A 15,214-nucleotide genomic window follows, 5' to 3' on the forward strand; every position below is an offset into this window, starting at 1 on the left:
TACAAACAAAACACCCACACCCGGCAGCTGCAAAGTCCTCAAATTTGTATTGATGTTATACACTGAAGGGCACTGAAAGAGAAAACCACCTCTGTGGATTGTTATCATTAACCCCTTCCATGCTGGGCCGTTTCCGCCGCTGTGCGGTAAACAAAAGAACAGGGCGGGGCCGTGACTAACCCCAGCCGTCATCAGCACATGAGCGCCGCAGAGCGTGACGGCTGGGGTTCGTCACCAGCATGGAAGGGGTTAAGGAAGGTGCTCCTTCCTGCCCAAAAACAATCCTGCCTGTAACCCAAGCACCCTTTCACCATGGTGCAAGGGTGCCTGGGTTGGCACTAGGCTGCCAAAATGCTGCTAGTGCAGGGGGAAAGGACAGGAATGCACTGTATTGGATCAATTTGGTGCATGCCTGCCCTTTTCCTGTGACATTGGGCAGTGCAGCAAGGTAACGTGATACTCTGATCTGCACTACAATTCTAAATATGCCCCTGAATGCTCTGGACGACTAAGGGCCTAATTTAGAGTCTGGCATATGAGACATTCATTCACACATGTTGCACTAGAGCCTATAGCACTTGTAATGCGGCTGGCAGGATATCAGTCACATTTGGGATTTGGGATGAAGCCTCCTATCTGCCAAACTCTAAATAAGACCCTAAGTAAAGGAAATATTTTCAGGCTAAGATTACTCCTTACACCTGGGCATTATAATACTGTGTAAGAGGCAAGAAAGGGATCCATTCAAATATGGATTATTCTCCAGCATCCGCTATAGAATGACCCTAGGAAATCTGAATAGGGACAGAAGATAATAACCTGATGAAAGAAGAGAACTTTGAATGCAGTTGAAAAGGAAGAACGTAGGGCCCGAATCACAGAATGAACTTACTACTTTTGGCATTCACAGAATGCACTTACTACATTTGGTATTCACAGAATGAACTTACTCATTTCGGTATTCACAGAAGTTAGGACTACTAACTTTAGGACTCTTAAATGCCTTCTGTGAATACCGAAAGTCTTAAAATTAGGATTTTTCTCAATTTAGTAGTAGTAAAGTTAGGACTCCTAACTTTAGGACTCCTAAATGCCTTCTGTGAATACAGAAAGTCTTAAAATTAGGATTTTTCTAAATTTTGTAGTAGTAAAGTTAATTATCCTAACTTTACTACTACTAAATTGAGAAAAATCGTAATTTTAAGACTAACTTTACTACTACTAAATTGAGAAAAATCGTAATTTTAAGACTTTCGGTATTCACAGAAGGCATTTAGGCATCCTAAAGTTAGTAGTCCTAACTTTACTACTACTAAATTGAGAAAAATCGTAATTTTAAGACTTTTGGGAATTCACAGAAGGCATTTAGGCGTCCTAAAGTTAGTAGTCCTAACTTTACTACTACTAAATAGAGAAAAATCCTAATTTTAAGACTTTCGGTATTCACAGAAGGCATGTAGACATCCTAAAGTTAGGAGTCCTAACCTTACTACTACTAAATTGAGAAAAATCCTAATTTTAAGACTTTCGGTATTCACAGAAGGTATTTAGGAGTCCTAAAGTTAGTAGTCCTAACTTCTGTGAATACCGAAATGAGTAAGTTCATTCTGTGAATACCAAAAGTAGTAAGTGCATTCTGTGAATTCCAAAAGTAGTAAGTTCATTCTGTGAATCGGGCCCTCGGTATTCACAGAAGGCATTTAGGAGTCTTAAAGTTAGTAGTCCTAACTTCTGTGAATACCGAAATGAGTAAGTTCATTCTGTGAATACCAAAAGTAGTAAGTGCATTCTGTGAATGCCAAAAGTAGTAAGTTCATTCTGTGAATCGGGCCCGTATGCAATAAACTAGTTCTACTACTGCTGAGATGGAGGAGAACACTAAAGAAGAACCAACTACCTGGTTGGCAGAAGATTGTGTAAGTATGCTACATCTAAACTTCTCAAGAGATGGAAAAATAGCAGATAATTGATCTTTTCCTATAAATGTGCAAAATACTGGTTAGGTTTTGTACTCAATATCAAACAGGCAACAAGAGGATGGTCAAGTTCCTACCTTATCTTCTAGGTGCAGTAAAGATATGCATTGCTTATTTCATGCCGGGTATGAATATACCTGCCTTTTATTGATAAGATGAATAAGTTAACATACAATGATTATTGTTAAACAGAATGTAATAGGGATCAGTGTGGTACCTGAGTATGAATATAATGTCAAATGAGGGAGGGAGATCTGGAACAAGATCCAAGCAAACAATATGAATTGATTTGAAAGAAGTCAGAACCCCATTCTCAGGAGAATCAGAGGTGACTAGACCTAATCATGGGGGTTTAGGCTTTTTTCTCCTAATGTCCCAGAGCCCAACCTACTATGTATCCTCAGCAACTGGGCCAAGTATCTCTTAAGCAATTGACTCTCAGTCACAGCGTATAACTACTTCCCCAAACAAATCTCCCACCAACCCACGTAATGGGTGTGTCCAGCAGGGTAGTGACAAGATCTCTGTAATTGATCTAGAACTTCCCCTCCCACAAAAGAGCCTGTGTATCAAAGAAACCTGCCCTCAATGTATTGCCCCCCAGATTCATGAAGTGCCACCAACACCTAAAGGGCTAAGGACTAAAAGTAGAGCACCGACCAGCAAGGAGGGGGTAGCTAATAAGGTGACAAAAAATAGAATTAAAGTATGTACAAAAACGGCCAATAACCAGTGTTCTTGCAAAGGATCGAAAAACCCAGAACTTGGAGAGATCGCAAAATCTATCATGGATCTCACTATATTTGTCAAGGAAGCTATAGCTACAATTAGAAACAGAATGGGGTTAATTGAGTCTAACTTGTCTACTCTTATCGGTCACCGGAAGGATGAGTGTAGTAAACAGGCCCTCCCGGGCAGGGTTTATAACTTACAGCCTAGCCTACTTAGCCAGCTGCCTATTGATCACCCCCTGCGCCTGGCCATTGCTCAATGAGCGGCTAAAGTAACCATGCGTCCGCTATAGCCAACTCTAACAACATTGAAGCCACCAAACCTTGCTATCAGGTCGAGGCTAACAGTCTGCCCATTTTTAACCTCCCCCCGGCTGCAGCCCCTTACACCTTGGTCAGTCAATAAACTTTATTCGGATCACAAGGTATCCATAAATGTACAAGTACATAAAAGTGGCTACGGGGGTACACTGGGCTTTATAGATTTTTAAAATAGCGGATAAGGTACCAGTGTGTTTAGAACAGGGTAGGCTAAGGATGGAATTGATGGCCTTTGAGAACCTACTCCTGGAGTGAGCAATATGCTCAGTCCAGGACTTGTTCGCAGCAAAGACCACCCCTAAATAAGAAAAACTGTTAGTGGACCATAATTTGTCTGTGCCTACCGAGATACTACCTAACTGTCGTTTGTTAGGGCCACAAGACATGATAAAAGATTTCTTAAAATTAGTTTTTAAATCAAGGGAACAAATCCCTTCACCAGGATGCGTAAAGCATTCGGTGTGCGGCCCATAAGCACCGCGTCATCTGCATAAAGCAGGACGGGAAGGGAGTTGCCCAAGATTTTTGGGACGTCGTGGGTAAGAGGGGTAAGGGTTTTATGCAGATCATTATTATAAATAATAAAAAGAAGAGGAGCTAAAACTCATCCCTGTCTAACCCCTCTTTGAACTTTAAAAGTGTTTGATACTTCACCCCCCTGGCCAATTCTGACGCAGGCGTTCAAATCTTTGTGCAGATAAGCTAGGAAGTGCCCAAGGGGCTCGTCTAGGCCGTAATTCAAAAGAGCTGTCCAGAGCTTCAATCTATTTACAAAATCGAACGCAGAGGACAGGTCCATGAAAGCAAGATAGACTGGCGATCTACGTGCGATGTTGTATTTCCCCAAGATTACATTTAAATTAAGGCACTGCTCAATGGTTCTGACCCTATTGCGGAAACCTAATTGGCAGTGTTCCAAGATACCATTGTCCTCGGTCCAACATAGAATCTTATTATATATGATCCTACCAAGTATTTTTAACGTATTGTTTATAAGGGAGATGGGCCTGTAACAGTTTTCTTTTTTTTTTTATTATATTTTTATTTTCCAAGTTATGCACACTTTTACTTTATACATTTCAGCATGAATATTTCATATAATTTTCAACAATTCATAGCCTTTATACGTATACCGTACATCTTCAAAATATATTTAGCTTTCATCATTCTTATACCAAGACACAGCGAAAAACAAAAAAAAATAATAATTGAGAGATAAAAAAATCGCAAGAAGGGGAGAAATAGACAGAAAAATAGCTAGTTTCATTAACAAGCTATGCCCCTTTGTCACAATCTCAGTGGATACCTAATCCCTCTTTCCATCTATTTACTGGCTCCTAGATTCTTACACCTAAGCTCCTTTTCCTCCAGCCTTTCCGTGCATAAATATTCTTCTCCAAATTATATGCGGATAATAGATTAGCCAGCCAGGTTTGCATTCCCGGAGGATTTTTATCAAGCCATGCCCTAGCTATGGTTAATCTGTACACTGCCATTGCTACAAACAAGAATTCCCATGGTACCTCATCCCCGTCTGCGCCAACCCCTAGGAGAATCCAGGGAGGAGTGAGCACTATTTAAATACCCAATGACCTAGCCAAAGAGACCTCTATATCTCTCACAAGTGTGTGCAGTTGAGGACAGGTGGCAAAGATGTGCACACTATCTACTTCTAGGGAATTAAATCAGGGACACGAAATACCCGTAGTACTGCCCCATTTTGCAATCCTGGCTGGCATAAAATACAATGAGTATAGGGTTTTATAGTGTTGGGATTGTAGAGGGGATGAACACAAAACTGTTCGACCTAATCCCAAGGATTTCTGAAACCAATCCTGCTCGCCACCCAGTTTCTCCACCCACTTATTACTGTGTTTTTTCAAATCGTCCTTTTTCCCTTTTACCAAACTTGCATAAAAGGATCGTATCGTGCAATCCCCAGACAACTTTATTTTCTCAAGAATCTCATTCCTGCCAAACCCAGCAGCCCCACCCTGCTTGTTGCCTAAGAAACTCCTGATCTGAAGATACTTAAAAAAACCTCTATTATCCAGACCATACATATTCCTCAGATCGCTAAACTGCATTACCCCTTCAGTACTAAAAAAATCCCCAATCTGTGTGATCCCCCTTGCCGCCCACTCTGCCATTGTTGTGTCTACAAATACAGCTGGAGAAATTGACCTATTTTTATACATCCTGACATATCTGTTGCATCTCCCTAATCTTGACTTCTTCAGAAAAGCACTCCAAATTTTTACAGCGGCGGCTATTGTCCTAAACCTTGTTCTTTTAAAGTATCCAAAATCAATACTATTTAACAAGCAGTTTCCCGCTTCTGCCCCGAGGACTGCTGAATACACCTCCGTACAGAAGCTGCCAACTCTTCGGTCAAGATTCACCCCTCCGATTAACCCCTGCATGTATTGTAAGAAAGCCGTCATATAATACAATCTAAAATCTGGTGCTCCCCACCCACCTCTCTCTCTTGGGAGGGAGATAAACCTATAGGCCCTTCGTGCCTTACCCTGCACCCATATAAATCTATTCAAAATCACCTCTAGTGCATTAAACCAGCTTGCTTCAAAAAATAAAGGGATGGAACTAAAAAGGAAAAGAAACTTAGGGAGAATCAGCATCTTAATTACATTAGTGCAGCCCACTAATGACAAGTGTAGGTTATTCAATCTGTCTAAATCTGCTTTTACTCGTGACATTAACCACATGCGTGCGGGGGTTATTTTTGCGCTATGCGGCTTTTTCCAAAAGCCGCGTTACATGACGAGCTCAGCTTGTCTTCAGCACACGACCACCGTGGCTGATGATAAGCTGAGCTCGTCATCAGCATCGAAGGGGTTAAGGGAGCCATATTATTTCCTACTACAGTCTCTAGATTTGCTGATATTGCGACTCCCAGATATACTGCTGAGCCAACTACCCTGCCATCATTGCAACCAATATACCTATTTTCTACGATCTGCGTTTTAGAACTATTCAAGCTATATCCCGATACCTGTCCAAATTTTTGGGCTTCCAGTTCGACCTCCCTAATAGCTTCTGCCGGATTGGGTGTCAAAATGGCCACATCGTCAGCATACGCCTAAGTTTTTATCAAGCAACCGTTCATCAACATTGCTGGAATATCTGGATTTCATTCTAATCTGCAAAGAAACAGATCTAAATAAAGCGCAAACAACAAAGGAGAAGAGGGACAACCCTGCCTGGTCCCCCTGCTGATCTTAACCACTGCAGAGTGCCCCCTATTGACCCTAATCTTAGCTGTTGGGTCTTTATATAAAGTTTGTGTAGCCTTTATGAATCCCTCCCTTATGCCACTCCATCTCATGACAGACCATAGGTAACCCCAGGAGACCCTGTCAAATGCTTTCTCTGCATCTAAAAACAGCACTGCCATAGGGTCTCCCAGGGTGCCTGCTGCATCGAACATCGTGACTACTTGCCTGACATGCTGCGTTGTACCTTTTTCTGGGATAAACCCATGCTGGGAGGCTTACCAGACACTCGATTACCCTTGATAATCTTTTAGCCATTATTTTCGAGTAAACTTTTACGTCCGCATTCATTAGTGTAATCGGCCGATATGAGCCTGGAGCCGTTGGTGGTTTACCCTTTTTTGCGATCACGATGATGTCAGCAGCTCCCCAGGATTCAGGTATAGAATCCCCCTTCTGAGCCAGCAACATAATATTAAACATATCTGCTGCTAACACCATTTGGAATACTTTAAAAAATTCCACCGGAATCTGGTCCGGACCCGCTGCCTTCCCAGAAGGTCGGCTACCAAGAGCCAAAACAAATTCTTCCACTTGAAATGTGGCTTCTAACTCCTCTTTGTCATCCATCTCGAGCTCCGGAGGGAGAACATCCCTCAGATACCCCTCTACCTCCTCCATACCCCCTGCATTATCAGAGGAGAAAGACCTGTATAAAATTGTCTAAAGAGTTCCCTCACCTGACCTGCCTCTGTAAAAGAGTTGCCCTGCGCATCAACAATCTCCTTAACATCAGATATTGCTGCTCTCCATCTACTCTGAACCGCTAAAATATGGCCCACCCTCTCACTTAGTTCGTATGCCTTCTCCCTTTGGATCAAATATTTCTCCGCTGCTCTTTTGGCCATTCCTTCGAGGACTTCTGCTCTAGTTGCGGTAATCCTAAGCAAGAGCTGGTCAAGCGGGGAATTCTGACTTATAGCTATTGCTAGATCTGCTTCCAATTTCAAAAGATTTTGTCGTAATTCTTCTGACCTCAATTTCTCCTTCTTTTGATTAGGTAACACAAAAATCAATGTATCCCCCCTAACCCCCGCCTTGAATTAATCCCATACAACCCCCGGAGGTGCTGTCCATCTATTTATATCCCAAAAATCCTTTATCCATACTGCGATATATGCCCGATATGCCTGATCATGTAATAGTGCTCGTTCAAAAGTCCAAGATACATCTCTCCTTTGAACCTGACCCAGCCTTAGTGTCAAAAGTAATGGGCTATGATCTGAGGTCATTCGGGGTGACTTTCAATTTTTGAACCAGTAATCAAACTGTTTGAAATAAAAAAAATAATCCAATCTAACCAATACCTTATGAGGAGCTGAAAAAAAGTACTACCATCTAAGTGTGGATGACACTTCATCCAGGGGTCTTCCAGGGAGTTATGAAACACCATATCTGAGAGTGCTCTGTACACCTTCTTTTTCCTCCCTAAATACTGTCTCCCAGGTTGAACAAATGAGCTACATAAATCATGCAGATTGAGATCTCCGCAACAGACGATTGGTTTGGGCCACTGTGCCAGCTCGGCATCCAGGAACTGAAAAACATCTGGGTCATCCTCTGTTGACACATATATCGTAACCAAAGTGATAGTATCCCCCTTGAAAACCAATTCCAATATTGCCCACCTCCCCCATTGATCTTCCTTCTTCCTTTTCATTATTGTGTCCCCACTCCTCCCTAGTACTGCCACCCCTCTTGTCTTGGTCCCTTGCCTGGAATTCGCTAATACTGAAAAACCCAATTGCTCCAAGAGATATCCTTTAACACCCTCTATGTAGGTCTCCTGCAGGCAAACCAAATCGAGGCGCAATGTTTTAAAAAATGCAGCCACCCTGAGTCTCTTGTTTACTTCATTGAGTCCACATACATTTATCGAGGCGATTCTACACGCCATACAGATCCATCCCTTGTCCTACCAGTGGAGCTACTGAATCATTAAAAAAGATCTGCGTCTGTTGATTCCATACAATCATCTTCACGTACTGTATACATTCCTAATACATTCCTGTTCACGTACTGTATACATTCTAATACATTCTTTTCATAAGTGTGCTGTGCCAACATAAAAAAATAACAAAACTTGTGAACCTTTTTCACCCCACTTCCTCCCTGTACCTCCCCCCGCCCCCCTACCCGCTGCTCCCCCCCACCCCCCTCCCCCACTCCCTCTTACAGGCAAATAGGTCAGGAGACCTATGTGCACCCACCTTGAATTGCGCCAATCGCATCCCTCTCCCACCTTTCCTCCCGGTGTGCTGTGCTACCCCATCTTCTTATACCTATGCTCAGTAGACTATGTCATGTACAAGCACCCTGGGTCCAGCCCCCCTAGCCACGTTATTGCTTCCTAATTTCTTCCAAGAATAGCTGGGCTTTAATCTCTGAAAAGAACATCCACACTTTCCCCCAAACAACAACCTTGAGCCTAGCAGGATAGAGGAGGTAGGCTTCCGAACCCAGGGCCTGAAAGGGAGCAATCATCTGTCTGAGATTCCATCTACTCTCTACAGTGACGTGACAAAAATCATGTCTGGCGAAGAAAGTGGTGCCTTCAAATGACCTCCTGTTATCTGGTCTTGCCTTCTCTCAGCAAATAGTTTCCAATATTAACTAAGATTGCCCTGGGCAGGTTCCCCTGGCCCTCACCCCCTGTACCCCCCGTACCTCGGGCTTTCTTCATCCTAAAAGCGAACCTGTGTGCCCTCTGTACCTCCCTTTCCCACTGCCACTGAGATTCCAGAAAGGCCCCCTTTAACAGATTAACCACGAACTGCCTAACATCCTGCCCTTCTGTCCCTTCTGCCACACCCAAAGGTCTAACATTGTTCCGTCTCTGCCTGTTTTCGAAGTCTTCCATCTTCCAGCGCATGTCCTCTGCCAATTTCTCCTGTTCTGATTTGAATGTTTGCCAGTTCCCAACATTGTCCTTGAGCCTGCCTGTTCGCTCTTCAACCTCAGTTACTCTGTCCGCGATTTCATCATACAGTTTATTGACTTTCCTCAGGGTATTCTGGATTTTTTTTTAGGCTTGTCTTGCTCTACAGCTTTCTGCCCTTGCCTCCCCTTGCATCTACTTAAGAGTGCTGAATAATATGTCAAAAGAATCGCGGCGGGGGGAGGCCCCAGGTAAGGCACCCCCAGCACTAGCGTCCTCCTGATAGACCTGTGAGTTAGCAGAATAGTCCCAAACTGCCACTTCTCGGGGTGTAGGGGGACCCAGACGTACGCCTCCTTGATTTTGAGGATCTTCTCTTCTGTGTAGATTCTTTGCCTTATGTACTAGACCCTGACCCGGTTTCCTCCTACTCCTCCTCCTCCAAGCTCCGATCAGACGATAGTACCGATTCTGAATCTTCATTCAGGGAGAAGAAGCACTCTCTCTCTATAGAAGCACCATCCCCTTTTTCTGGCACCAGTTTGCTCACACCTTCTGCTGGGTTGTCTTTGTTTGCCAAACTAACCCTCCTGTCCCAGGTGCTATCCAAATATTTTGAGGCATTCATTTCCGCCTCCACGAGCATTAAGGCCCCCAACATATCTGCATTCGCATTCTCTGAGTCTGTGGTTGTGATAGAGCGCGCAGGCAACCCGATCCTTATTTACCAAACATATACGCTACTGGGCCCATCAATAATTTCCATAAATCAGGTAACCTTCACAGCGCTATCAGTAATTCGGGGTTCTTACTTTCTATATATTTCACGTGTACCTGACTTAACAATCCTCGAGAACAGGTGCCTATGACCACAATGGATCAGGAGCTATATTTAAGGTTCAGGCAGATAACACCAATACCATATACATTTATATTTTGTTTATACCATGTAATAACCACAAACACAGGAAGTTTCAAAAGCTTTATCTAAATCATAAAAGGTTGTCGTATGCCATGAGAATGAAAATTACACAGATCAAAACATCTATGACCAAGATCAGAAACACAATATAACTATGAATCAGCGTGAGGATCATTTAATATTCAGAAGAATATATAAGAGAAGGGAACATGCTAATCAGATCTAACAGATTCGTATTACGTCACTAAAGGATGGGTAAGAACAAAGGAACATGCTACTAAATGCTAATTGGAATATACTGAGAGAATTTGGAAAACTATACTTCAGGAAGAATGCAATTTCTATAGGAAGGGTAACAGGGTAACATACTAAATATGCAAACAATGCAGCGTTTAAGTAAGGGTACGGGAAAGATAAGGAACATGCTAGAAAAATACCGTCATTAGAGTTCAAAGGTCAGAGATAAATCACAGGCAAGATTGCTTTATTAGGAAAAATAGGAGAGAAAGATTTATATGGACGAACACCCACATATCATTTATATTTACCTAGGACAGAATGAGGACTAACCCTGGCCACGGGTCAGTTAGGAAAGGTGGGAAAGGACCCTCAAGGACTTGGAATGCCAGTAGGCGAGTATGTACAGCTCATGGACAGTCAGGACAGGATCACCCCGGGATATGGATCAGGACTAGACTCATCTAAGGGTACGACCAACACCTGCAGCTTCCGATGCAACGCCTGCGCTACGCCCTCCCTGCAAGGAATCTGCCAATAACCCCGATTGGGTTCTCGAATCTCCAGCAAAGTGCTTGGCCAGCACTTAAAGGTTTCTCCACCCCAGACTGAGTTTGTGGAAATTACGGACAGAGTGCTCCATAGCTCTCTGTATCATTCACCTATAGAGTTCGTAGGGTCAGTGACAGGTCAGCTACTCGGACAAGTCGGACAATTTCTCTAGCTAAACCTAGGCCAGTTATACTCTTTTCGGGTCAGTAGACCACCCACAAATGTTGCAAGTGAAAGGATCCCCAACTTCGGATTGGTCAAGAGAGGTGGTTAGGTCATTTTCACCACCTAGAATTTGGTGTTCCCACAATTAATATTCAATTTCTTGAACCCACCCCTTACATTCCAGTTCCCATGGCATAAGCATACAGAAACAATAGCGCACACAGTAGAATATCAAATTTGTAACAGTTTCAGGTGCAGTTCGGCTCTTCTCGCTGGGTCGTAGCTCGATTCCCAGTAGCATCTCAGCTTCGGCAGCCAGCTGGCTGAGTTCCACTACTGCGTGATTCGGTTTTCCTTCATCACGTGGTTAGGGCTGCATAGGCTTCAAAGATGGAGTGGCACCTCTCCTCCCAGGCCCCCGGAGAATGTTACATGAAAAGTAAGCGAAAACAATTTAGAAACACAGAAAAAATGAATACACTGTCTACCATGATTGGCTTCACTACACCCCTTACTTTATAATATCTATAGCAATAGGAGTTAAGCAGAACGAAACATCTGAGCAAAAGCAGCGGTGGCAAGTGGAGAGCGTGTTAGAACAAAGCGGCCATCTTTAGCAGTACCGCGCATGAGCGAAAAATCCCTCCAGAACTATGAGTGCATCACATCACATGGGTATGATCGACGCATACGCAGACTGGAATCCCGCAAAGCAGCGACCATATCAGTTGCAAGCGTAGTTAGGATTAATAAACACTTAGGCAAGCATCTCTGGGACACCCGCTTGTAGTGTAAAAGTGCAAAATTAATGAATGAAACAAATTGGTTATTATGTTAAAGGTTATGCGAGGGTTTTGAATTCGAGCAAGTCTCGTAACATGCGAATCCTTGCTCCATCAATCCCCTCTTTGATGATATTTACTATCATCTCTATTAATGGAACCAGATGCCAACTTTTCTCTTTCACATCTCACCCATCTCAATTTCAATGAACGTTTTGTTGAGCCTTTTCTCTGCATCCTTATTAGGATGGTAATTCTTCATCTTTTTATGTATCTGATTATTCAGCCCTTGCAATTCAAGCTCATCAACATTCCGTTTTACTCCTCTTTTATTCACAGCATACTTCATTTTGCATTTCTGGCATTTGCAACAAATTAATATTATTAGCACAATTAAACTAATCCCTGCTATTGGCATCAGTATTTTACTGTAGAGACTTTTACCTATGTTAGAAAACCAACTACCTACAGAGGAGAGACCATCAGTTAGTCTCTTCCAGGCACTGTCAACCTCCAGTGGTTTGAGTTCTTTTTCCGAATGAGTTATGTTTCTCACATATTTCTTAATTTCAACACTTTTATCTGGAATGTAAGTGCAACAATGTTGCGCTTTCAACATTCTACAGACTCCGCCCTCTTTTGCCAATAAGGTGTCAAGAGCAAGTCGATTTTGTAAAATCATTGATCTGATCGCAACCATTTCAGTATTGACCAGCAGGAAACCAGCAGCAGTGTCAGTAGATAACCGATCCACTACTGTAGACAATTTGCAAATTCGGTGTGTATTCAGAACCACTCCCACTCCAGGTATCAATGCACTAAATATATCACCTACTATTTCTCCTACACTTTCTCTTTTACTACACACTAAACCATTAGTATTTTCATTGCTTCCAGCGGCATCATTCACATGGTATATTTTCGGGAAGACAATGCCAAAATAGCAGCTTCCATACCAGTGATCCGCCAATTTGAAATAAGCCTTGTTTCCACATATATAATAAATTCAGGGAAACACAGGTTCTGACCCATTTTTGAAACCCCAACCTCCAATTACCTTATAATTGTGTTCGCATTCACTGGAACCGATGAATACATTGTTATAATAACTAGTCTTTTCTCTATGAAGACAAAGTTTCCCCCTTCTTTCGAAATCCAGCAACAGTGCAGCATTCTCTTCACCATTTGAGGTGCTTTTCATGTTTTCTGCCCATTTAGGAGTTTTCTGTCTTTTATCATTAGCCTTTCTTTGGAAAATCTCCCTTCTTTTTTCTGCCATATTTAAAAACATTTTTTCTTGTTCATGTAATGAACAGGTCAAGTTATTTTGGTGTGCTTCACCTAAATCTATGTCACCTTTAGTCAGAAAGTATTTTCCCATATAACGAGTCACATCGCTCTTGGTGTGAACAATGTTCAGATTTCCTCGAATAGGAAGTTCAGAAAATATTACGTCAGAATTAGAATAGTAATACTGTAAGGTTCCTCTATAGAAGAGACTTGCTAAAATACTACAGGAAATTCCATAGGTTAGGGGCAAATGGTGATAGGTCACACCTTCAGCTACAGAAGTGGGTAGCTTCATGCAGACATAACAGTCTTCTATTTCCATAGCTTCTACATAGTGAACTAAAAGGTTTGCAAATACATTTAAATGTGTCCTGTTTTTGATTCTGTGATAATGTAGTCCTCCCTCATCTGATGCATCTAGGTCCATTTTTGTCTGTCTAAGGCTAGAGGTTTTCTCGCGTCTTTCAACACTTTGTGGTGTTTCTTCTGTCGGCAGAACATCTGAGTCTTTGGTCACTAGTTTAGTAGGGTACAGGTTAGAGTCTTTACTTATCATAAAAGGTATTGAGATTGTTAGTCCTATCCATAATGTCAGTACTATTGCTACATTACACAAACATATTTTACAGCATGTTTTACAGCAATTCTGTCTAGGTCTTCCATTCACACTTGAATCAGACATTTTGGATTTAAAGGAAGTTTTTCCAACCCCTCTTTGTAACTTTACACAGGAGGCTTACGCAGGTTAACTTTCAGGTTGGGTCTTCTTCTTCGGAACCCTGATCAGCAATCAGTTCTTCATCACTCTTGTCACTTATTTCGAGGTCTTTAAATTCTTCTAGTACCAGGTAAGTCCACTCAGGACTCCGATATTTCTTGTTTTGTTTTTTTATTCGGTCACTTTGTCTTTTAGGCTTGGCTCCAGCCCTCTCTTTTTCACTGGTAGCCCTTTTCCTGTCTTCTAATTTTTCCTCTACAGTTTTCAATCTCAGTTTCAGTCTTTTAATAAATCTCGGTTCACTTTTCTTCCCTTTAAGTCTTTTAACTGGCACTATAATTTGGCTTTCTTCACGAGCTCTTTTGTTTTCATTCAGTTGTGGCTCAGCTATTTCAGCGCTTCCGTTTTCTCTTCCTGTCTGACTAGTCCCAGGTCTTACTACAGTTTCTTCTGCCTGGTTTCAAAACTGGCCTGGTTCAGGTGTATGCTGATTTTGACTTTCGTTTGTTTTGAATTCTGTTTCCTGAACACGTTCGTCTATTTCTATCTGATCCTGTTCATGCACTTCGAACCCTTGATCTTCTTCCGCATGAACTTCCGCCCTAATTTCTAACTGTCCCTTTTCCGTTTCTGGAGTTGTAGGAGGTGTGTCGATAACCTGCCCTGTCCCTATCTGACCTCCCTCTTCATCAGATCTGTCATGGATTTCAATTATCTGATTTTCTCCTCTTGGTCCTGTCTCATCCTCACTATCCCACTCTCTATCTAAGTAGGTGTATCTTCAGGTTCTTATTGGATCAACAGCCAGATCATCTGCTGGGAACCACTCGTCTTGACTGGTGCTCGGTTGTTCGTCCTCAGCTATTTCAGGACCATCGTCTGGAGACCCTTCAGCTGCAAAACCTTCAGCTTCAGCCGCTTCCCTTTCAGTCACTTTCTTGGTATGACGTGCATGAATCCACTTTGGCACACCTGCACACTTTACTGCAGTTATGGTCATAAGAATCACTTGCCTCGGTTTTCCCCACTTCGGTGCTTGGCAACTCTTTCGGGTGTGTTTCTTAAGCACAACCCAATCTCCTGGGCTCAGATTATGGACTGGAGTTGTTGGCCTGGCGACAGCGTCTTCCCCAATCTGGTGAGATATAGAACGCACTTGGTCACCCAGCTGCTTGCAGTATTCTAGTACCAAATCATCAGAAATACTTAGCAGTTTGTGTCCTGGTACCCATGCCTGCCACATCACTCTTCCCCTTAGTATCTCATGGGGACTCAGGCCTGTTTTTCGGTCTGGAATGCTTCTCAGTCCCATCAGGACAAGGGGAAAAACGTCTATCCAATTCAATCCA

The sequence above is a fragment of the Lissotriton vulgaris genome, chromosome 8 (assembly GCF_964263255.1).
Source record: "Lissotriton vulgaris chromosome 8, aLisVul1.2, whole genome shotgun sequence".
NCBI lineage: Eukaryota > Metazoa > Chordata > Amphibia > Caudata > Salamandridae > Lissotriton > Lissotriton vulgaris.